Source organism: Tamandua tetradactyla, chromosome 2, assembly GCF_023851605.1.
Source record: "Tamandua tetradactyla isolate mTamTet1 chromosome 2, mTamTet1.pri, whole genome shotgun sequence".
NCBI lineage: Eukaryota > Metazoa > Chordata > Mammalia > Pilosa > Myrmecophagidae > Tamandua > Tamandua tetradactyla.
The window spans coordinates 49,795,504-49,819,678 of NC_135328.1; the positions used below are offsets into that span (position 1 = coordinate 49,795,504).

At 39.9% G+C, this 24,175-nt stretch overlaps 1 protein-coding gene and 1 long non-coding RNA gene across 22 annotated transcripts in view; one reads left to right on the plus strand and one right to left on the minus strand.

Annotated features, from left to right (window-relative positions):
• RALGPS1 (Ral GEF with PH domain and SH3 binding motif 1) overlaps nucleotides 1–24,175 on the plus strand; it is a 617,170-nt gene that overhangs the window by 474,904 nt on the left and 118,091 nt on the right. The gene's annotated exons all lie outside the window — the stretch shown is intronic.
• On the minus strand, nucleotides 571–17,308 carry LOC143670520 (uncharacterized). The gene is made up of 4 exons (XR_013169387.1): nucleotides 17,004–17,308; nucleotides 15,620–15,784; nucleotides 13,535–13,736; nucleotides 571–640 (listed from the first exon to the last, which is right to left on the minus strand). It is a non-coding gene; the product is annotated as an uncharacterized LOC143670520 (long non-coding RNA).

Sequence of the window (24,175 nt, forward strand, 5' to 3'; positions counted from 1 at the left end):
GGAGACAGGGGTAACAAGTAGTGCCATTTGGGGGCTGGATACGGGTAGAGGAGAGAAGACAGGGGGAAAAAGGCAGCTGTCCTGACATTGTAAGGCTGAATCTAGACTTCTGAGGGCCTCCCTGAGGCCCTGTTTCTATGCTGGTTATGGGCATCTCCATGTAACTCTGTGCTCCATTGATATGTCTCCTAGGTGCCCCCACCTGACCCTGCCCTTCTCTCCTTCCCCATTCTTCCATCTGTCAGAGAGGTATAGGAAGGAAGGCAGCACCGGTATTGAGTCATTTTGGGCATCCTGTCACGTATGGGTATGGGTGGAGGTCTGGGAAGGCAAAGGACATCTGTTCATATTCCTGGAAAGCATAGGCGGATGATGATAATGTTCTCAGTATTAGCTCCTCTCCTCTCCCAGTGGGTCATCCTAAAGTGCTTTGGCATTTGCTATCTGCCTTGAACCTGTCAGCAGGCCTGGAAATTAGGAAGGCAAAGATCATTCCATTTTATACATGAGGCAAATGAGGCTCTGAAAATATTGACATTATTATTATTGTCATCATTTTTTGAGTAATTGCTCCATACCAGGAATTCTGCTGTTCCTTATATTTCATCATTTCACTGAATCTTCTCCGCATCTTTTGTGACTGAATTGGTATAAAGACAAGAATCTTATTATTATATATCAATACAATTTTTACCTAAAAGTTTATTTTTTAAAAACATTTGTGTGGACTCCTGAAAATATTGTGGGCCCTGGGTCCTGTGCCTAATGGAGAACTCTGCCTTGACTATAAGTCCACATCTCTTAGCCACAATTCAAAATCCAAAATGCTCTAAAAAACAGCAAGCCTTTTTTCAAAAGTTTGGCACAAACTTATTTAGTGGCAAAGTCTGACTTAAACTGATATGAGGGCTATGTATAGTCCTTATCCTGCTTAATGTCAACATTTATACATTTCCTTGCAGAAGTATTGGTGCTTATAGGGGGTTGCTTCTAAGGTGTTAAAGAATTCTAAGATATCCATCCTTGCTCCCTCATCTCTAATACATCACTGAGCTTGTTTGCTTGTAGATTTGTACTCTCCTTGACTATGAGTTCTGTGAGAACAAAGCCATGTTTGTAATATCTGTGGAGACAGATATTAAACATTCATTTTTAAATGTAACATTTCCTTTTTCTTGGTGAACCCACAGGGAGCTGCCGTTCCCAAAGATTCTATAGCTAGTACCTAAACCAAGTGTGCCTGGAGTTTCACTGGAGTTCCTTTTCATAAGTGGCTTGAGGAGGAGGTTTGAGCTTGGATCCTTGGAGGCAGAGATGGAAGGGAACGTTATGAGAAATAATAATAATAGAGAGATCACTGGTTGAGCACTTATTTGGTGCCAGGCACTGGGCTGTGTTAACATGAATTATCTCATTTATTCCCACAACTCCAAATGATAAGAATCATCATTTTTCTCCTTTTAGAGGTGAGAAAAAAAAGAAGATTTAAAGAGTAGTTGCCCAAGGACACATAGCTAAGAAGTGATATATAGACCATGGCTGTCTATGTGTTGTAATGCAAATCAGCCAGGTCACTGTTTGAGCTCCACCTGTACCACTTATTGACTATGAGACTTGTGATATTTACCTATTCTCTCTGACTCAGTTTCCTCATTTAAAAATCAGGACTATTAATGCCAACTTACCAGATGGCTGGGAGGAATAAGAATTAACATAAGTACAAATGTCCTAATGCAATGTCTGGTATATAGTGGGTGCTCAATAAATGCTCTCTCCTTTCCATTAGTAACTTGGAGCCCCATTTTCTTGAATTTCCAACACATAGGTCCTCTGAAGATCATCAGTCATTTTTTTTATCTCTCCAGACAGCCCTCCTTTAGTTTTCCCTTTTTGGTTTTCATATCCTTCACTGTTCCTAGAAGCACTCCCACAGAGCCTTACCACTAACAGTCCTTGGTCAAAGAACAACTTATCTGGAATCCTTTAAAAGAGGAAGCATTTTAGAGAAAGCTTCAGAATGCTGCAAAACCATGAAGCAGAGAGCCTACCAGCCAGCGACTTTTGGAGATGAAGAAGGAAAACGCCTCCTGTGGAGCTTCATGAAACAAGAAGCCAGAAGAGAAAGCTAGCAGACTTTACCACAGGCCCTTCTAGCTGACAGAGAAACACTGAACACCATTGGCCTTCTTGAACTGAGGTATCTTTCCCTGGATGCCTTAGATTGGACATCTCTATAGACTTGTTTTAATTTGGGCAATTTCACAACCTTAGAACTGTAAACTTACAAGTTATTAAATTCCCCTTTTTAAAAGCCATTTCATTTCTGGTATATTGCATTCCTGCAGTTAGCAAACTAGAACATCTTGGTGATTCAGTTGTCTTGAATAAACTAACTTAACCCCAGGCTGACTAGGTGGAGGGCACTGTTTACTCAAACCTTGTAAACCCCGGGCAGCTGTGCTTGTTACTTTTCTAGATCTTTCTTCCATGGCAGCAATCATCTTCCCTTCCTTGTCCCTCATCCGTCTCTTGGTTTGTTGCTTCTTACTTGTTGAAGTTTCACAAATCAGATATAATTATTTATAAATAAGAGTAGTTGGGAACCCAGTCCAGTTGACCAAGATGGTGGAATGGCATGAGATACTCTAAGGTGCCATTCCCTCACAGAATCTTTGAAAAATTAGCAAACAAGAGCCATCCTCCTCATTATAACTCTGGAAAATAAAGTGTTTCAGTAACTGGGAAAAACTGAATCAAGAAAATACAGCTTTTAAAAATGGCAGCTATTCATGGTGTCCTTGCTGACCCCTTCCCCACAGTGATGTGTAGGCAGGCTGTGTTCTCACAGCTTGCAGACAGCTAAGCAATATAAAAAAATAACTAAATCAAAGTGGCCTGGGGCACTGTATCTGCTTTAGGGCATACAGTAAAATACCCAGGACAAGGAGAAAATCTATTTCATAGGAAATAGAGGGGACATTTGAATTCCTGTAAACAAGGGAATTCCTAAGGCCATGAGCAAGCACAAGCTGTGAGACAGGACATAGGCTCAAAAAAAAAAAAAAAAAAAAAAAAAACACAGAAGAGGCCCTTCACTTTTACTTTCACCTCAGGCTAATGTTCTTGATAGAAGGTGAGAGCACAAACCAAAGGAGACCAATTGCATACAATGAAAGGTGTACTTTTGCATTGGATATTTTTGATGTTGTTACCTCCTGGCACTCAAGGAAATCTCTGTCATATCACTATTGGATACGAATTTAAGGACTAGAAAGCTCAGGGACTGTTTTAGTTTGCAAAAGCTGCCAGAATGCAGCACATCAGAGATGGATTGGCTTTTAATAAGGGGATTTATTTACAAATTTATGGTTCTTCAGAGGAAAGGCAGCTGGCTTTCCTTTGGCTTTCTCTGTCATTTGGGAAGGCAGAAGGTGAATGTCTGCTGGGCTTCCCTCCTGGCTACTGGATTCAAATGGTTTTCCCCAGGTTGATTTCTTTCTGCATCTCAAAATGTCTGAGTCTGAGCTCCAAGTGTGAGATGAGATATGCTGAGCTGCTGAGCTCTCTTCTGACCTCTCTCTTTTAAGTCTCAAACTAATGAATTAAACATCACCCATTACAGAAGGCACTGCCCTTAGCTGACTACAGATGTAATCAGCCATAGATGAATTTCATAGATGAATGCTAATGAATGCTGATGCTTTAGGTCCACAGCAGCAGAACAATGGGGAATCATCACCTAGCCAAGTTGACACCTGAACCTATCACAGGGACTAAATCACTTCAAAATATTAAAATGTTTATACTATGCTGCAAAAGATTACAAGAAAAACAAACAAAAAGGAAATGATTGTCCATACAAAGGAACTAGACAAAAATCCTGAAATCACCAACAAAAAAGACCAGACTTTGGATATACTAGACAAAGACTTTTGAAATATGATCCTTAATATGCTTAAGGAGATAAATGAAAGCCTGGAAAAAGAACCAAAAGGTATCAGGAAGATAACTTGTGACCAATATAAGAATCTCAATAAAGAGATTAAAATTTTAAAAAGAAATCAAACAGAAATACTGAATTTGGAGGCCACAATAACTGAAATGAAAATTTCCCTTGAGAGTTTCAGCAGCATGTTGGAGCTGGTAGAAGAGAGACTCAATGAACTTGAAGACAAGACCGTTGAAATGATTCAGGCTGAGCAGCAGAGAGGGTAAAAAGAATGAAAAAAAGTGAACACAGCCTAAGACTCCTGTTGACACCATCAGGCATACCAATATATATGTTATGGAAGTCCCAGAAGAAGAAGAAGAGAGAAAAGGACTGAAGGAATATTCAGAGATATAATGGAGGAAAACTCCCCAGATTTAATGAAAGATGTGAATATACACATTCAAAAATTTCAGCAAACCCCAAATAGGATGAATTTGAAGAGGACCATCCCAGACAACATAGTAGTCAAACTGTAGTATTCCACGGACAAGGAGAGAGTTCTGAAAGCTGCAAGAGAAAAATCAGCATGTTATGTACAAGGTAGTCCCAATTAGATTAAGTTCTGATTCCTCATCAGAAACCATGAAGGCAAAAAGCAGTGGGACAAAATACTGAAAGAAAACATTTGTCAACCAACAATTTTGTATCAAACAAGACTATCTTTCAAAAATGAGGGAGAGATTAAGACATTCCTAAATAAACAAAAGCTGAAAGATTTTATCACCACTAAACCTACACTACATGGAATGCTAAAGCAATTTCTTCAGACTGAAAGGAAAGAACACTAGACATGGATTGAAGCAGCATAAAGAAACAAAGGCCTCTGGTAAAGGCTAACATATGAATAATTATAAATGCTAGTACTATGTTACTGTATTTTTATATGTAACTCCATTTTCTGCTTACGGGATCTAAAATGCAAATGCATAAAAATTTATGATGTATGGTTTTGGACATATATAAAATATAATTTGCAATAAGTGCAGCACAAAGATGTGGGGGACAGAGGGATATAGAAACAGTGTTTCTGTGTACTCCTGAAGTTAAGTTGATATGAAATCAATTTAAGTTGGTATCAAATCAGACATGATTGTTATGGATTTAGGATGTTAAGTTTAAGCCCCATGGTAACCACAAAGAAAATATCTGTATGATATATACAGAAGAAAATGAGAAGGCACTCAAAATGATACACTACAAAAAATCAAATAAATATGGAAGTAGGAATTAATAGAAGAATTGAAGGACATAAAATGTATAACACTTGCAAACACCAAATAGCAAAATGGCAGAAGAAAACTCTAGATTATCAGTAGTTGCCTTAAATGTAAATGGATTAAATGCCCATTCAAAAAGCAGAGATTGTCAGAATGAATTTTAAAAAAGCACAGCCCAACCACATGATGCTTCAAGAGACTCACTTTAAAATTCAAAGTCACAGGTAGATTAAAAGTGAATAGATAAAAGATATATACCATGCAAATAGTAACCAGAAGAGAGTTGGTTTAGCTATACTAATATCAGCTAAAATAGACTTTAAGCTAAAAATTCTTCTGATGCACACCAATGTTCATAGCAGCATTATTCACAATCATCAAAAGATGCAAATAATCAACAAACAAGTGGATTAACAAAATATGATGAAACATGATGGAGCAGTAAGATGAAATGATGTCCTGAAGCACATGACAAGATGGATAAGCCTTGAGGATGTAATGCTGAGTGAAATAAGCCAGACATAGAAGGATAGATACTGTTTGATTCCACTTTTATGACCCTGGTAAAGATAAAATCAGAGGCTTATAATACAGAATACAGGGAATCTAGAGATACACGGAAGCTAGAGATGGGTGAACAGTTAGCTAATGAGGTTGAACTCCAAATGTAAGGGGATAGATAGAAGTGAAGGCGGTTCAGTAGTGGGTCTATAAGTAATATGACCATATTGAAGGTAAACATGATTGAAAGGGATTGTATAGACCCACATGTACCACCTATTAACACTACAAATATAAATAAGTTCTTGCATGAACTCCTTCAACAGTATGAATCTTGTACAAAGAATGTATAAGTTTGGGATATAGTGGGGGAAACTGCTATTGCATGCTATGGGCTATGTTTAAAAGGAAAACATCAACAGTACCACGGCAACGCCAGAGGCAAATAATGGGGGGAAGGACAAGAATTAGGAGAAGTTTGTTTTCTACTTCTTTCTCTTGGGAACAATGAAATCATCTAAAATTGAGAATGTTGATGGACTGTTGATTTTGGACATTATACATGATGCCTAATGAATGGAGGTGGCTGAAGGATGCACTGATGGAGAAGTAGATTGGTGATCCATGGTGTATACATATGATCAAATATTGTGCTGCTCACGTCAAAGTTGTGAGGCATGCGACATTGTGAATGAACCTGTAGGACATTGGGTGAGGCAAAATAAGCCAGAAACAGAAGAGCAATTATTACATGGTCTGATGCAGAAAATACTTATAAGAAAACAGGAGCCTAGATTGTAAGCTCTTATAGCAGTCACATTTAGCCTAGAGTGGTAATTATTATTTCTGGATTTGAGAGGCTGTTTTATATATGTATAACCTTAAATTTAGAGTTAAGAATTAAGCTGATCAGTTCAGGATTAAGTGATTCAGAATACAGGGGTAAGGAAAACATTGTCTATATTTTAGAACCTCATCTACTCTTTTAGACCAAAGGAAGAAAAGTTTATTTTGTCCATAACTTAAATCTTCTGCAGTACAAAATCTAACTCAACCTGTTTGGTTAGATCATTTAAACAATCCAAACACAGGGAGTCCGGAATAAAAATGAGGGCCTTTAATCCTGTATAGTTTAATGTAATGCCTGGATACATCCCAGAGTATATTAAGCAGATAATCAAAAGGTATTGACAAAGTCCCTTGAGGGGTGGGAGAGAAAATATGGAACATTTAAACTTTACCACCAGGGAAATCCCTGATACTGTGTCAAACATTAGGGACACCTAAATCAATAGGCCAAGCCCTTGATCTTGAGACTTGCTCTTGTGAACCTTATGTGTGTAGCAGAGAAGATTAGCCTACCTATAGGCATGCCTAAGAATTACTTCTAGGGGACCTCTTTTGTTCCTCAGATGTGGCCCCTCTCTCTCTCTAAGCCCAGCTCTGCAAGTGAAATCAGTGCCCTCCCCCACTATGTGGAACATGACATCAGCAGTTAAAGTCTCCCTGGCAGCATGGGAGATAACTACCAGGGATGAGTCTGGCCCTGGCACCATGGGATCAACAATGCCATCCTGACCAAAAGGGGGGAAAAAAGTATAGCAAATAAGGTATCAGTGACTGAAAGACTTCAAATAGAGTTGAGAGGCTGCTCTGGAGGTCACTCTTATGCAAACTTCAGTTAGACATTGCTATCCACCATAACTTGCCAAACCCCAAACCAAAACCATTCCAGCCAATCCTAAAGAACACCTAGGGCATTATATAAGATTCTACAAATGTTCCATGCACTAGGGTATCATTCCAGAAACCTGCAACCTCCAGATAGGTCCCTGGACCAAGTAAGTCCTGAAATACAGAGGGCCAGCCTCTCCAGAACATGAAGTAGTTCCAGCCCCCTATCCCACATTATCAAAAGCCCCTCCCAACATGAAAAAGTTAGAATGGGTATAGCCCAAATATCCCTAAAGAGTAGAAGAAAGATCAAAGGTGTTGGTGGATTTATACATAGAAGATAAGGTTTAAAAAATGAGTATGATTGCTGAATAATAAAGAAAAAATCAGAAAACACAAATAAATAAAATCAGAATGAAACAAATCATTACTACTGACTCTGCAGAAATAAAAAGGATTTTAAGAAGCTATTATGAAGAACTGTACACCACCAAGTTGACAAATATATAGAAATACACACAAACAACCTACACTGACTCAAGAAGAAATGGAAGAGACCAGTAACAAGTAAAGAGATGGAATCAGCAACTAAAAACCTCCCAGCGAAGAAGAGCCCAGGAACATAATGGCTTCGCTGGGGAATTTTACCAAATATTCCAAGAAGAATTAACACCAATCTTGCTCAAATTCTTCCAAAAAAATTGAAAAGGAGGAAGCACTTCCTAACTCACTCTATGTGGCTAACATCACCCTAATACCAAAGCCAGATAAAGATACCACAAGAAAATTACAGACCCATATCCCCTGTGAATATAGATGCAGAAATCCTCAACAATATACCATGAAACCAAACCCAAAAGCACATTAAAATAGTTAGACACCATGAACAAGTGTTCCTAGGATTTAGCCCAGATTCGTAGGGTGATTCAACATAAGAAAATCAATTAATGTAATACACCACTTTAATAGAATGAAAGGGACAATCCACATGATCATTTCAATTGAGGCAGAAAAGGCATTTGAGCAGATCCAGCATCTCTTCTTCATAAAAATACTCAGAAAACTAGGAACAGAAAGAAACATCCTTAGCATGATAAAGGGCATAAATGAAAAACCCACAGGTAACATTACACCCAATGGTGAAAACTGAAAGCTTTTCACCCAAAATCAGGAACAGGACAAGAATGCCTACTTTCACCAGTGCTGTTCAACATTATATTATAAGTTACAGACAGAACATTTAGACAGATACATGCATACATAAAAGTAAATAGCATCCAAATTGGAAAGGATAATAAGAAATAAAAGATGCATGAAAAAGATAATAAATCATCTTACAGAAATTACTTCTGTAAATTATCTACAAAAAAATTAAAGCCTTCTGAAGCATCATACTAGGTATACTTTTGCTTCATGATTGGAATTTTAGGTATGTTTATGTGATTGCATGATTAATTCAGCTTCCTCATCCTGTTCCCCCACTGCCACCACCATAGGGGTAGAGTAGGTTACTTCATCACCTCTGGGTCTCCAGTGCCAGCACAGTGCCTGACACATAGCCATAGGTACTCAGTCAGCATTGGATGGGATAAGTGAAAGGCCTGGTGCTCAATGAGCAGGTGCTAGAGTCAGAGAGACCTGGGTCTGAACCTTGGCCTGTCCTTCCTGGATGGATGGCCTTGGCTATGTAACTTGCACTTTGTGTTTTTATTTTCCCCATAAAAAAATACCTGTATTTCATAGTGCTGTCATGAGAATTGAATGCTATATGGTATCCAAAGCGCCCAGTAAGTGCTTTATTTTTTCTTCATCATCATCATAGTACTAGGCAGTTTAGTGTACTGGTATGGGCTCCAGCATTTACTAGCTATATGACCTTTACTAATTCACTTGCCTGTCTGTGCCTCAGTGTTCTTATCTTAAAAATGGGGATAAAAAAGCACCAACCTCATAGAGTTCTTATGACTGTTAAAGATGTAATTCATGTTGGCTGCTTAGCTACATTACTGGCCTAAAGCAGTGATATTATCCCATCCCACATCTGCAGAGGGACAGGGATGGAGCCTGTAGCAAGAGCAGTTTGGTTGGCCCCATGAGGGGGAGAAGGAGTACATGGAGAAGAAGGCATAGCACATGGTGTGTGTGTGTATGTGTTGGGGTGGGAGGGTGTCTTTTTTCTCCCTGAACCTCACTACCCCAAGGGAGAGAAGAACAGCCTATCATGAGAGTTGTTCCTGAGTAAAGAAACACCCTCAGGCTTCTACTGCTGGAAACCCGCTCTTCCTTGGCAGCTCTTGGAAGAGCAGCTCCGTCTTCAGCGCCAAGTTGATGGAATCAGCTCGTTTTACTTACTCTCACGAGCTCGAGAGCGTGCCTAGGTGGCGTCTCACTCCACAGGGCTTGCCTTTGCCTGCAAACGTCACCCTCTTCTGCTACCTGCCAGGCTGGGACTGAAATGAGCCCCTGCTCTGCTGCCCAGTACTGGGCCTGGCATTGCCTTTCTTTCTGCCAAGCACCCTCTGGGTAGCCCCAGGCCTTGACCCTACTTCCTGGCATTGTCAAAGAAGTTTTCAGTACCTCAAAATCCACCCTGAGGGAACTTCGCTGTCCCTTTAACATGGAACCCAGACTGTCCTGGTTTCTCTGTGTGCAGAAGCATTTGGTAAACAGAATGCTTGAGCTGTGACTTGCTGGAAGGGGCGAATCCCAGCTGACGTCCCAGATGCTCAGCCTATTTTGGGCTTGGTTTCTGCCCCACCGAGGTCTGTGGTCAGATTGTTCATCTGGGGGCCCCCCAGTACCCACTGTGGGGGTCAGAGGGATGGCCTGAGCCTGTTTTGTGTTCCTTTTCTGTTTAAGTTTTGGCCCAGCCAGGTCTTCCCTCAGCCCGCCCCTGGGCTGCGCCCGCTAATGACTAGTATCCTCTTAGTAAATGCTCTTGTCCTCTTTCCCCCCTCCCCTCGTGAATGCTGTGATTCAGCACACACAGAGAGGAGCTTCACTTAAGAAAGAAAGTATTCACAGCCATCATCCAGCTCGGGTTGGCGCCCAGAGACAGGGGCCAGCTCCTGTCCCACCAGGATGGGAGAGCCGCCCACTCCCTCTATACACAGAGGGGTCTCTCCTCTTTTTATTTTTCTAAAGGCCCGTTGCCTCTTTTGCTTTCTGAACTGAAAGCAATTTAAATCTGCATTCAAAACATCTCATTAATAAGTAGCAGACCATAGACTCTGGAAATTAAGAGAACACCACCCACTCAACAAATACAGCCACCATGTGCCTGGACTGTGCTAGAATTCTCTACCAGAGCTGAATGCAGCCTTGAGGATGCTCTGAGCCAATGGTCTGCATTCCTTTCCCCCTCCAAGACCCTTTTCATTACCTCTTCTTAATTCTGTGTTTTGAAAACCCCTGTAAATCTAATGGCAGCTGTGTCTTACTCTAAAGTTTTCCATTTTTCTGTGCTTCATAAAATGAAGTGTTCTTTGTTATCTCAGTCCTTCCTGCCTCTCACTCCTTGACTTGGGTTCAATGACAATGATTCTAATCCCCATTGTGTAGAATAGGCCCAGAAAAGTCCAAAGGCTTTCTCAGTGTCACTTAGAGTGAGGTCTTCCTCTTAGAATTGACTCTGATCTTCACTTCTTTACTGTTATATATTGTCTCGTGAAGCATGCTGCATATATTAAGTAAAAATAAATGTCTTACCCATTTGTTAAAAACCAACTTATAGCTAGTTAGAGCTTCTAAATAGCCAAGAGTAACTATTTGTTTATGAAAGGAAAGCAAAGGTGATAGTTCTCTGCCCCTTCTGTGAGAGATGAATCCAGACCTCAAGGTCAGCAGTACATTGCCTGGGCTTGCGCTGCCTCAAAGTAAGTTTTGGCCAGAAGGTGGGTCATGCTGTCCTGTGCTGGCACACGCCAGGCTTGACAAGGCAAGAGTTGACAAGCCACCCTATATCCCCACCCCAGGAGGCTGTTGGTGTGACCTGTAGCTAGAGGAAATCACCAGACCTGCCATCCGCAGATCTAATGAGGACTAGTGAGGCCTCAGGAAGCTGTGATTGCTGTATCCTCAGTAGACTGTCCCATATCATCCATCTCACTCTATTCAACAATTACATAAACACTCCTGAACTCAACCCTCTGTGTGCCTGGCTGTGCTGGCCAGAGATGCCCACTTGGACAGGATTGATAATGGAGACTTGTGGGAAGACTGATCTCAAATTCAGATAGCCAGTGGCATGACCCTTCTGAGGAGCAGAGGGTAGAGAATCTGCCCTGGGCCATGTGTGAGTAACAGGTAGGGTGGGAGTCAGTGGGTCAATAGAGCAAAGACAAAGGGGAGAGAAACAGAACTTTCTTCAGCTTGGAACATGGATAAGTTAAATGCCCAGGCTCTGGCATCAGACAGACACAAGTTCTAATCCTAGTTGCTACTCTCCAGGGCAATTCCCTCCTTCTGTGCTAAACAGAGATGATTCTATGCTGAGTGCTTCAGCCTCCTTCTGTGAAGAACAGAGATTATTGCTTTTCCCCTCATGTAGCTACTGTGAGAATTCAGTAAGACAGTACAATGTTTTCCCAAATTTTGAGTGTAATCATCAATTTTTCTCTTAAATCTATTTTATTCATATCTGTGCTATCAAGGATTTGGTGGACTACAGTGTTTCTATACAGTAAAATAGATATGAAGATCCATCCCTGTACTACCCACAATCATCTCAGTGGAATGTGTCCCACACTTTGGGGAACACCAAGATGATACATACTAATTGTTTATCACAATGCTTGGCATTTTTTCACTTTAAATTTATAATTATTGCATTATTATGGCCATGAATCTTTAGGAAGAAAAGAGTAGGGAGTGTTAGTTCCCTTGTCACGACCACCTCCTCTTCTCCATCCAAAAAGGTCCATCCTTTTCCTTCTCCTTTTCTTATTTTTTCTCCTGCCTTAAAAGTTGACTTTGGGGTGCCAGGGAAGAGAGCAAAGCTGGGTAGTAACTGATGGTGTCAGATGTGCACACTGTGGCTGTCCATTCCCAACCCCAGAGCCATTCAGTCACTTGTGTAAAGTGATAGCTCTGATTATTATGCAGTCAGGAAGAGCCGAGGCAAGACATATCCTGAATAGGCAGCAGGGTCTCTGACAGCCCATATCTACCTACCCAGGCACTCACTGAAGGCATGTGGGGGCATCCAACACTTTAAACAATGCATCAGTGCCTCCCCGAGCTGGGAACCTTTCCACTTCCACTGAAAAATGAATCCCCTGGGCCTTCTACCTACAAAACATTCTACCAGAACCATCTGGTAGCATGCCTTTGGCTTGTATAAATAGATGTATAAATTTATATGAAGAACTCACCTAAATCCTGAATGATTATTTCTTAATAATGGGATTACACAGTTATTTTTTCATTATACCTTTTTATGTTCTCTAGAATGAACATAGGTTTCCTTTTAAATCAGGAAAGGAGTATTTTTAACAATCTTTTTGAAAAATTGAAAGGGAGATATTAAAGATACATAGGTAAACATTGGGTTAGTTAAGGAGTCCAGCTGGAGGAGATGGGGTGGGGGGCCCTGCAGGAGGTCAGAGATATATGTAGGGGATGACCTTTTTCCAGTGGTAGTCCTGGAGGGAAGGAGGGTGGAGGTGGGGTATAGACAGATAAGAGGGCAGGGTCATTCCTTTAAGAGGCAGGGAGTCCACAGGGAGTGACAGATGGCAGAAGCCATCATGGGAGGTGCAGCTGTAGTGTCCAGCCAAGAATGGGAGAAGGACCCAGGAGGGGTAGAATTGAGAAGTGGGCTAATAGCTCTGCTGATGTTAGAAGTCAGGAATTCTGCAACATTGTGTGACTTCTCTCAAGTAATATCTAGCAGCCCATGTAGAAGCTGAAAAGATATCTCCTGGAATTGAGGTAGAGATGGGGCCCTGCTGGCTGGCACCTGGTGAAGGAGAGGTGCTAGAGCATTAGGTTGTGAGATTGGGATTCAGGTGATCAACACTGAAGTATTATGCAAAGTTTGATTGAGGAAATAGTGAATAGGTGAACTCAAGCTTTAGATTTATGTGCCAAACTGAAATTCCTACTTTCTCAACCTTCAAATATTTTTCAAATTTTGAAGAACATTTAATACCTTGAAAGTGATCCTTCAACCTGCAGTGACACAAAGCTCCCTCATTTCCTATCCATCTTGTTTTCAACACTCAGAAGCCATCCTTTGGGGTTTCCAGACCTGGCACACTCCATGCCAATCAGCAGTCTGATGGACTGCCAGAGAATCAAGTGTGATCTCAGGCCAGTGGGTCCCAAACTTCAGAGTTCGTGGACAGGTGAAACTTCAAAAAGAAAATGTGAAGATTATCACAAGGATGCCAACTTTTTAAAATGGCTTATAAAGAAAAAGAAACTAGCATCATTATTTCCTAGAGGAAGGAACATTTTAATACCAACAATGTAGGCAGGGCATAATCTCATTTACTTTAGTTTAAATTTAATGATATAATTTATTTAATCTTTTTAAATTGATTTTAAACTAGTAGCTTTATTAAATTACTTTTCTTTTTCCATTCTGTTCTCTGAACTCTTATACTTTTCTTCATAGCCCTTATGCCGTGATTCAGTTGATGTCCTGACATGAAGTCTTAATGAATGAATGATTGTTGTGGTGGGATATTTTTTTCTTTTTTGTGTGGAAACTACCTCAATAGATTTAAGAGAAAGAAAGTTGAAATATGTTTAAACTATGAATAGAGTTGATGACACCTCTTACTTGGTCAATGACTGAGTAATGAATGCAGACTCTTCTTGGGAGTGTTTATGTCTCATTTGAATTCTAGAAGACATCAGAATTGATGTTACTATATGTTGTATAATATAAGTCAGAGAAGAAAGAGGCCCCATCAAAAATAACCCCTTTTTTCTGAGCATCCCATAATTACCAAAGTAGAGGTCTCCAAGTAGGGGCAGGACTCTGGGTCAGAGAATATCTGAAAGAAGTTTGAAGGTGAGCCCATTTGTAGTTGCCACACCCTCACCTGTTGGATCCCTGAGGGGTCTGCCTCCAGAGCAGTGAAGGAGGGATTGGGGCTGCCAGCCTCTGACCCTTCCTGGGACCTCTGTCCTGAAGTCGTTGGTGGTGGCCAAAGCCCTGGACCTTCTGCCTCGCCTCCATGCCACCTCCTTCTCTCCTCTGGGCCCTATGCTCCCATGACTCTGTGGGCTGAAAGACTATCCCTAAAGTGCAACAGCCCACACTGCCACTCCAGCTCTGACTCTCAGTCCACCCTCCAATATTTCTTCTGAGCCCCTGGGAAACCACTACACCCCAAACCAGCCCCAACTGGATCCTGCTCCAGCAGCAGCCCTGTGCTGTAGCCTTCAGGGATGGTTAGCTCAGAAATACACAAAATCTGAGTTTCCTGGAGTGTATGTATGAACTACTTGTGGCCCTCATGATTTTACATGACATGTAAATAACCTCTGTTACTTTAATAGCTAAGTATTTCTCTTAATGTGGCTATCACAGCAAATCCATGATTTCACGCAAACAATTTAGGTAAAAATTAATATAGGTGCTTTGATGGCAAAAATTGCAAAAGTCATGTGTAAATGAGTGGTTAAAGAAAATTATAGTGAGTAAAGTAAGATACAGAATAGAGCTGGGACCCTCACACTCTAGGTGGGTTCTATTTCTTTTTAACTTTTTATTTTGAAATACTTTCAAACTTACAGGACAGTACAAAATAATACAAATCCTATACAGAGAACTCCAACATATCCCTCTTGCCATCCCCTATACTCAAATCTACCCATTTTAGCATTTTGCTGCACTTGCCAAATCATTCTATCTCCCCATCTATCTATATGTGTGTCTGTTTGTCTATCTATTTATCAATCCATTTTCTAAACACTGAGTGTAGGTTCTATACATCATGCTTCTTGACCACTTAATACTGCCATGTACATTCCTAAGAACATGGTATGCACTTATGAAATCACCTTAAGTGCAGTTGTCAAGTTAAAAAAATTAACATTGATATAAAGTGTACGATGTACATTCCAATTTTTTCATATGTCCCGATAATGTCTGTTTCAGGTTTGCTAATGCTGCCGAAATGCACTGAAACGGATTGGCTTTTACAAAGGGGCTTTATTAAGCTACAAGTTAGAATTATAAGGCCATGAAAATGTCCAAATTAAAGCATCAATGTGAGGATACCTTCACTGAAGACAGGCCAATGGCATCTGGGTTCCTCTGTCATATAGGAAAACACACGGTGATGTGCTTTCTGGCCCTTCTCTCCTGGGCTGGTTTCAGAATGGCTCTCTCAGCTCCTCTGGGTCCTTCTGGCTGTAGCTGAGGGCATTTTCTTTCTTCAAGCATCTGCTCTTAAAAGAATCCAGTAAGTGGATTAAGTCCCACCTTGAATGAGCAGGGTTATATCTCCACAGATCAACCTAATAAAAAGGTCCTACCCAATAAGATCTACCCCAAAAGATTGGATTAAAAGAACATGGCTTTTCTGAAGTATATAACAGATTCAAACCAGCACAATGTCTCTTAAAACCTTTTCTCCTCCCTTGCTAGATCCCATCCAGGGTCATGTATTACCTTTAATTGTCATTGTCTCTTTAGTTGCTCTTTCTTTTTAATTGTGGAAACATATACACAACATAGACTTCCCATCTCAACCACGCCTAAGCATACCATTCAGTGGGATTAATCACATTCACAATATTGTTGTACCCTCACCACCTTCCATTACTAAATCTTTCCCATCTCCCCAAACATAAACTTTACAGGCATTATAAATTAACTTCCTATTCCCCCTGACCCCTTTGCATGGCAGCCTGTATTCTAGTTTCTGTATCTGTGAGTTTACATATTCTTCATTATTTTCTTTGTAGTTACCATGAGGCTTAAATTTAATGTCCTAAATCTGTAACAATCTCATTTGCTTTGATACCGACTTAACTTCAACAGTATATATGCTCCTGTACCCTTCTGACCCCCAACCTTTGTATAGTTCTTGTCACAAATTACATGTTTACATATTATAAGTTCCAAACCATTGGTTTATCATTACATGTTATGCATTTGCCTTTTATATCCTATAGGAAGTAAGAAGTAGAGTTAAGGACTAAAAATACAGTAGTACTGGCATTTGTTAACTGTTTTCTGGAGCTTTGAGAAAGATCTTTCTGCCAGTTCTTCCTAGTTGTTCAAAGCATCTGTGGGGAGACAAAGCCCTGAAATGTCTTATTCTGCCATATTGATTAAGCCTGGCCCTGTTTCATTATTGAAGTCTATTCTTCTGGAGGAAATTGCATCTTGACCTTCAGTGTCTACATAAGGACAGCCACCTTGCCTGGCACTGAGTAAAGTGCACTGTCTGTGTTACCTCAATGCAGCCTAAGGGACGTACTCTGGTTCTCCCCATTTTAAAAAATGTCAGCTCAAGAGTCCCTTCCTAGAGGCCATAGAGCTGATCAGTGCAGGGCCAAGTAGGCACACCTACTCCCCTGTCCCTGTGGTGACCTGCATCTCTACACCTGGGGTTTCTGTGAGGCATCCCAATTGTATTGTCACCTACGAGTGATACCTGCTGTCTTTCATTTTCAGAAAAAGGAGTATTACTTCTCTGAAGGTCCTTTATTAGATGTTTGAAGGCCCTGGGAGTTCTTCCTCCTAGTGCCTTATTTTCAGGGTTAAGTGACCTCATGGAACCAAGCCCCCAAGTCTTCTGAGTCTGGCTGAAGAGGGCTGCCAGACCCAATAGCACATGTAGGGACAGCAAGCCACTGTTGCTTTTTAGGCAATCTTCTGTTTCTGCCTATGTTGAGCCCCAGCTCTCAGACTAAAGATGGAGCCCCAGGAGATGAGGGCTTTCTAAGATCATCTTGAACTCTAGATGTATTATAGTCATAATAGTTACTGTTTAGTGAGATTTAGAACCTGGCTCTGCCACTTAACAATTGTGACCTCACCTCTCTGCCCCTTAGTTTCTGCATCTAGAAAATGTATTTAATGGCATACATTCAAATATGGAATTGTAATTCTCCTTTGTTCTTATCATTACAGTTTTAATTAAACAAATATTTGTGCAATTATTTGTTTAATATCTGACCCCTCCACTAGGAAGTAAGCTCCACAAAAGTAGAGACTGCATTGATCTTGTTCCCTGCAGTATTCCTTGTACTTGGCAATGGCAGGCCCTCAATAAATGTTTATTGAATTAAATGATGAACTATTGCCTGAAAAGCACTTAGCACAATGCTTGGCACATATGCTATGAGATATTAGTTGTTGTTGTTAGTGTTACAATTATTATTGTGCCAAGTGCTGTATTAAAGGCTTTCATGTAATAGCTCTGATTCTCAAAACAGCCTTGCAGAGTAAGAATTGTGCTTATCTTGCAAAAATGGAAATTGAGGGATTGGGCCTAGATGGCAGCTTAGTGAGGAGTGGGATTTAGTTCATCCTCCAGAGCAGCTAGTAAATAGCCAGGGACAGTACATGTCACGTGTACTGCTGGGGTCACGTCAGTGACCGGACACACAACATACACCAATCTAGATAAGCTGGACTGGCTGTGATCCCACCCAGAACCGTGAGTCCCCCAAGCTGTGGCAGCCAGCGCCCCTCCCCAACAGGCTGCTTCCCAGAGGGGATAGGAAAGAGACTTTACTAGCAGCAGGGGCTGAGCACAACCAAGCTCCAATTGCGGAATTAATTAACTAATTCAGACTACTAAAAATAGGCCCCCAGCACAGCTGACTCTTGAGTAAAAGCTGAGGTTGCTGGGTTTTGCTCCAGCACAGAGGGGGCACAGCTGATAGAAAAAGAAAAAAGGAAAAAAACAGCAGAGGTTTTTTTGATCGGATAGCACATAATACTTGAAAGGGTCTGGGCCCTGATGGAAAGAAGGGGGCACATAGGACCTGGAGATACACAGAGCCATGTACCAACTTAAGCTCTTGATTAGCAAACCCAAGGAAAGTGGTCCTGCTCTGAAAAGGACTCTTCTTTTTCTTTTTTGTGGCTGTGTTTCTATGGCTTTTCTATTCTTTGGAAATAGCTGCAAGGCTTCTCAGGCTTCAATTGCCCCAGGCATGGACAGAATTAAGTTTGTTTGAGAGTTTTTCTGGAGACTGTGCCTTCCCAAGCAGAGGGGTGGGGCCCAACTCAGGTGGAATCCATCACTTGAGAAATTCAGACCCCATGGTCTGGAAAAGTGAAGTGATTAAAGCCAGCGTACAACTTCTCCTCTGTTTCAACCACAGGAGAGTCTGCTGAAGTTAAAGGTACCACATCACCTTATGCTGGTGGGACCCTCAGGCAGACAAGCACCACATACCAGGCAGGATAGGAAAAACAGAGTCCAGAGGCTTCATAGGAAAGTCTTTCAACCTGCTGGGTCTCACCCTCAGGGAAAACTGATGCAGGTGACTCTTTCCTCCTGATAGGAGGCCAATTTGGTCTGGTAAAATCTGGCTGGAGTCTATAATACCTAAGTAGACCATCCCGAGGAGGTAAAAAAGGGACCATAAAGGCAGGGCAAGAAATAAGAAAAGAAGAACTGAAAAATTCTGATCTGTTAAACAAAACCTAAGCTAGAGGTCTAGAATAAGCTGAACTGAATGTCAAAAATAGATAGACAACAAAGTGATCCAGCAAGAAAATCCTAGGTAGAAAAAGTGAAAACAATCTCCAGAATAAACTAATTAAGGACATTAAATGCCTAGATGCCAGCAAAAAATAACGAATCATATTAGGAAAATTGAAGGTATGGCCCAGCCAAAGGAATAACCAACAATTCAAATGAGATACAGGAGTTGAAACACCTACTTCAGAATGTTCAAACAGATGTGGAAAACCTCATCAAAAATCAAATCATTGAATTGAGGGGTGATATAAAGAAGGCAAGGAACGAACAAAAAGAAGAAATCAGAAGTCTGAAAAAACTAGTCGCAGAACTAATGGGAATGAAAGGCACAGTAGAAAAGATAAAAAAAAACAATGGAAACCTACAATGTTAGATGTCAGGAGGCAGAAGACAGGATTAGTGAACTGGAGGACGGGACACCTGAAATCCAACAAGCAAAAGAAAATATAGGGAAAAGAATGGAAAAATATGAGCAGGGACTTAGGGAATTGAATGACAACATGAAGCACACAAATATACATGTTGTGGGTGTCCCAGAAGGAGAAGAGAAGAGAAAGGGAGGAGAAAGACTAATGGAGGAAATTATCACTGATAATTTCCCAACTCTTATGAAAGACTTAAAATTATAGATCCGAGGAGTGCAGTGTACCACAAAGAGAATAGATCCAAATAGATGTGCTCCAAGACACTTACTTATCAGAGTGTCAGATGTCAAAGAAGAAGAGAGAATCTTGAAAGCAGCAAGAGAAAAGCAATCCATCACCTACAAGGGAAGTCCAATAAGACTATGAGTAGATTTCTCAGCAGTAACGATGGGAGCGAGAAGACAGTAGGATGCTATATTTAAGTTACTAAAAGAGAAAACTGCCAACCAAGAATTCTATATCCAGCAAAATCATCCTTCAAAAATGAGGGGGAAATTAAAACATTTTCAGACAAAAATTCACTGAGAGGATTTGTGACCAGGAGACTGGCTCTGCAGGAAATGCTAAAGGGAGCACTAGAGATAGATAGGAAAAGACAGGAGAGAGAGGTGTGGAAAAGAGTATAGAAATGAAGACTGTCAGTAAAGATAAAATGAAGAAAAATGGATATGACATATAAAATCCAAAAGACAAAATGGTAGAAGAAAGTACTGCCCATACAATAATAACACTAAATGTTAATGGATTAAACTTCCCAATCAAAAGACATACACTGGCAGAATGGATTAAAAAACAGGACACATCTCTATGTTGTCTACAAGAAACATATCTTAGACCCAAGAATAAACATAGGTTAAAAGTGAAAGGTTGTGAAAAGATATTTCATGCAAACAACAATCAGAAAAGAGCAGGAGTAGCTATACTAATATCCAACAAATTAGACTTCAAATGTAAAACAATTTAAAGAGATAAAGTGTCCGCTATGTATTAATAAAAGGAACAATTCAACAAGAAGACATAACAATCATAAATATTTATGCACCGAGCCAGAGTGCTCCAAAATACATGAGGAAAACACTGAAAAGAGAAATAGACACATCTATCATAATTGTTGGAGACTTCAATTCCCCACTCTCATCAATGGACAGAACATCAAGACAGAGGATCAATAAAGAAACAGAGAATTTGAATAATACAATAAATGAGCTAGGCTTGACAGACATATATAGAGCATTACACCCCACAACAGCAGGATGCACCTTTTTCTCAAGTGCTCATGGATCATTCTCTTAGACCGTATGCTGGGTCCTAAAACAAGTCTCAGTAAATTTTAAAAGACTGAAATCATACAAAACACTTTCTCAGATCATAAACGAATGAAGTTGGAAATCAATAATAGGCAGAGTGCCAGAAAATTCACAAATATATGGAGGCTCAACAACACACTCTTAAACAACCAGTGGGTCAAGGAAGAAATTACAAGAGAAATCAGTAAATATCTTGAGGCAAATGAAAATGAAAACACAACATATCAACATTTATGGGATGCAGCAAAGGCAGTGCTAAGAGGGAAATTTATTGCTCTAAATGCCTATATCAAAAAAGAAGAAAGGGCAAAAATCAAGGAATTAACTGTCCACTTGGAAGAACTAGAGAAAGAATAGCAAATGAACCCTTAAAACAAGCAAAAGGAAAGAAATAATGAAGATTAGAGCAGAAATAAATGAAATTGAGAACATGAAAAAAATCAAGAAAATCAACAAAACCAGAAGTTGGTTCTATGAGAAAACCAAGATTGATGGACCCTTAGCAAGGCTGACAAAAAGAAAAAGAGAGAAGATGCAAATAAATAAAATCAGAAATGGAAGTTGAGACATAACCATTGAACCCACAGAAATAAAGGAGGTAATGACAGGATACTATGAACAACTTTATACTAATAAAGTAGATAATGTAGATAAAGTGGAAAACTTCTTAGAAAGGCATGAACAACCAACATTGACTTGACATAAGAAAATCAATTAATGTAAGACACCATATCAGTGAATCAAAGCAGAAAAACTGTATGATCATCTTGATTGATGTAGAAAAGGTATTTGACAAAATTCAACACCCTTTCTTGTTGAAAAGACTTCAAAGGATAGGAATAGAATGGAACTTCCTCAATATGATAAAGGGAACATATGAAAAACCCACAGCTAGCATCATCCTCAATGGGGAAAAACTGAAAACATTCCCCCTAAGATCAGGCACAAGACAAGGATGTCCACTATCACCATTGTTACTCAACATTGTGTTGGAAGTTCTATCCAGAGCAATTAGACAAGAAAAAGAAATACAGGGCATCAAAATTGGAAAGGAAGAAGTAAAACTCTCACTGTTTGCAGATGATATGATACTTTATTTCAAAAACCCTGAAAAATCCACAACAAAACTACTAGAGCTAATAAATGAGTCCAGCAAAGTGGTAAGTTACAAAATCAACACTCAAAACCCTGTAGTGTTTCTGTACACCAGTAATGAACAATCTGAGGGGAAATGAATTCCATTTACAATTGCTACCAAAAGAATAAAATGTTTAGGAAAAATTTAACTAAGGATGCAAAAGACCTATACAAAGAAAACTACAAGAAATTGCTGAAAGAAATCATAGAAGATTTCTATGATCATAAGTGGAAGGGCATACTGTGTTCATGGATTGGAAGACTAATTATAGTTGAGTTGTCAGTTCTACCCAAATTGATTTATAGATTCAATGCAATACCAATTAAAATCTCAAAAACTTACTTTTCAGAAATAGAAAAACCAATAACCAAATTTATCTGGAAGGGCAGGGTGCCCTGAATAGCTAAAAATATCCTGAGAAAGAAAAATGAAGTCGGAGGTCTCATACTACCTGACTTTAAGTAGTATTACAAAGCTACAGTGGTCAAAACAGCATGGTACTGGCATTAGGATAGATATACTGACCAATGGAATTGAATAGAGTGTTCAGATATAGACCCTCTCATCTATGAACAATTGATCTTTGATTAGGCAGTCAAGCCAACTCACCTGGGAAGAATAGCCTCTTCAATAAATGGTACCTAGAGAACTGGATATCCATGTGCAAAAGAATGAAAGAGGACCCTTATCTCTCACACCCTCTACAAAAATTAACTCAAAATGGATCAAAGACCTAAACGTTAGCTCTAAGACCATAAAACTGTTAGAAGAAAAAGTAGATAAATATCTTATAAATCTCATAATAAGAGGCAGTTTCCTAGATCTTGCACCCAAAGCACGAGCATTGAAGAAAGAAAGAAAGAAAGAAGTGGAAACTCCTCAAAATTAAACACTTTTGTGCCTCAAAGAACTTCATCAAGAAAGCAAAAAGACAGCCTACACAATGAGAGACAATATTTGGGAATGATATATCAGATAAAGGTCTAGTATCCAGGATATATAAAGAGATTGTTCAACTCAACAACAAAAAGACAGACAACCCAACTACAAAAGACAAAAGACATGAACAGACACTTCTCAGAAGAGGAAATACAAATGGCTAAAAGGCACATGAAAAGATGCTCAACTTCCCTGGTTATTAGGGAAATGCAAATCAAAACCACAATGAGATGCCATCTCACACCCAGCAGAATGGCCATTATCAATAAAACAGAAAACAACAAGTGCTGGAGAGGGTGGGGAGAAAGAGGCACACTTATCCACTGTTGGTGGGAATGTCAAGTGGTATAACCACTGTGGAAGGCAGTTGGGCGATTCCTCAGGAAGCTAAGTATAGAATTGCCATATGACACGGCAATACCATTGCTAGGTATCAACTCAGAGGACATGAGGGCAAGGACACAAACGGACGTTTGCACACCAATTTTTATAGCAGCATTATTTATAATTGCCAAGCAATGGAAACAGCCCAAATGTCCATCTACAGATGAGTGGCTAAACAAGCTGTGGTATATACATATGATGGAATATTATGCAGCTGTAAGACAAAATAAGGTTATGAAGTATGTAACAACAGGGATGGACCTTAAGGACATTATGCTGAGTGAGATTAGCCAGAAACAAAAGGACAAACACTGTATGGTCTCACTGATATGAACTAACATTAGAGAATGAACTTGGAGAATTTCAGTTAAGAACAGAGACCATCAGGAGATAGAAATAGGGTAGATATTGGATAATTGGAGCTGAAGGGATACAGGACTGATTGTAAAAACTCAGAAATGGACAGCACAATACTACCTAACTGTAATACAATAATGTTAGAACACTGAATGAAGCTGAATGTGAGAATGATAGAGGGAGGAGGCCTGGGGGCACAAATGAAATCAGAAGGAAAGATAGACCATAAGGACTGAGATGGTGTAATCTAGGAATGCCAAGAGTGTGTACTGAGAGTGACTAAATGTACAAACTTAAAAAAATGTTTTTGCATAAGGAAGAACAAAGGAATGTCAATACTGCAGGGTGTTGAAAATAGATGGTAATTCATATTTTAAAACTTTAACTTATGTGTGAGACTAAAGCAAAAAATGTTTATTTGGTACAAAATTTATATTTTGACTAGTGCATTTCCTAAAATAATTTATGTGGACAGTTTAACTGAACACCATAAGTACATGGAACATTGAGTAGGGCATGAGATCTTGTAGGCTTGTCCAGAGTGATGTCCTGATAAAT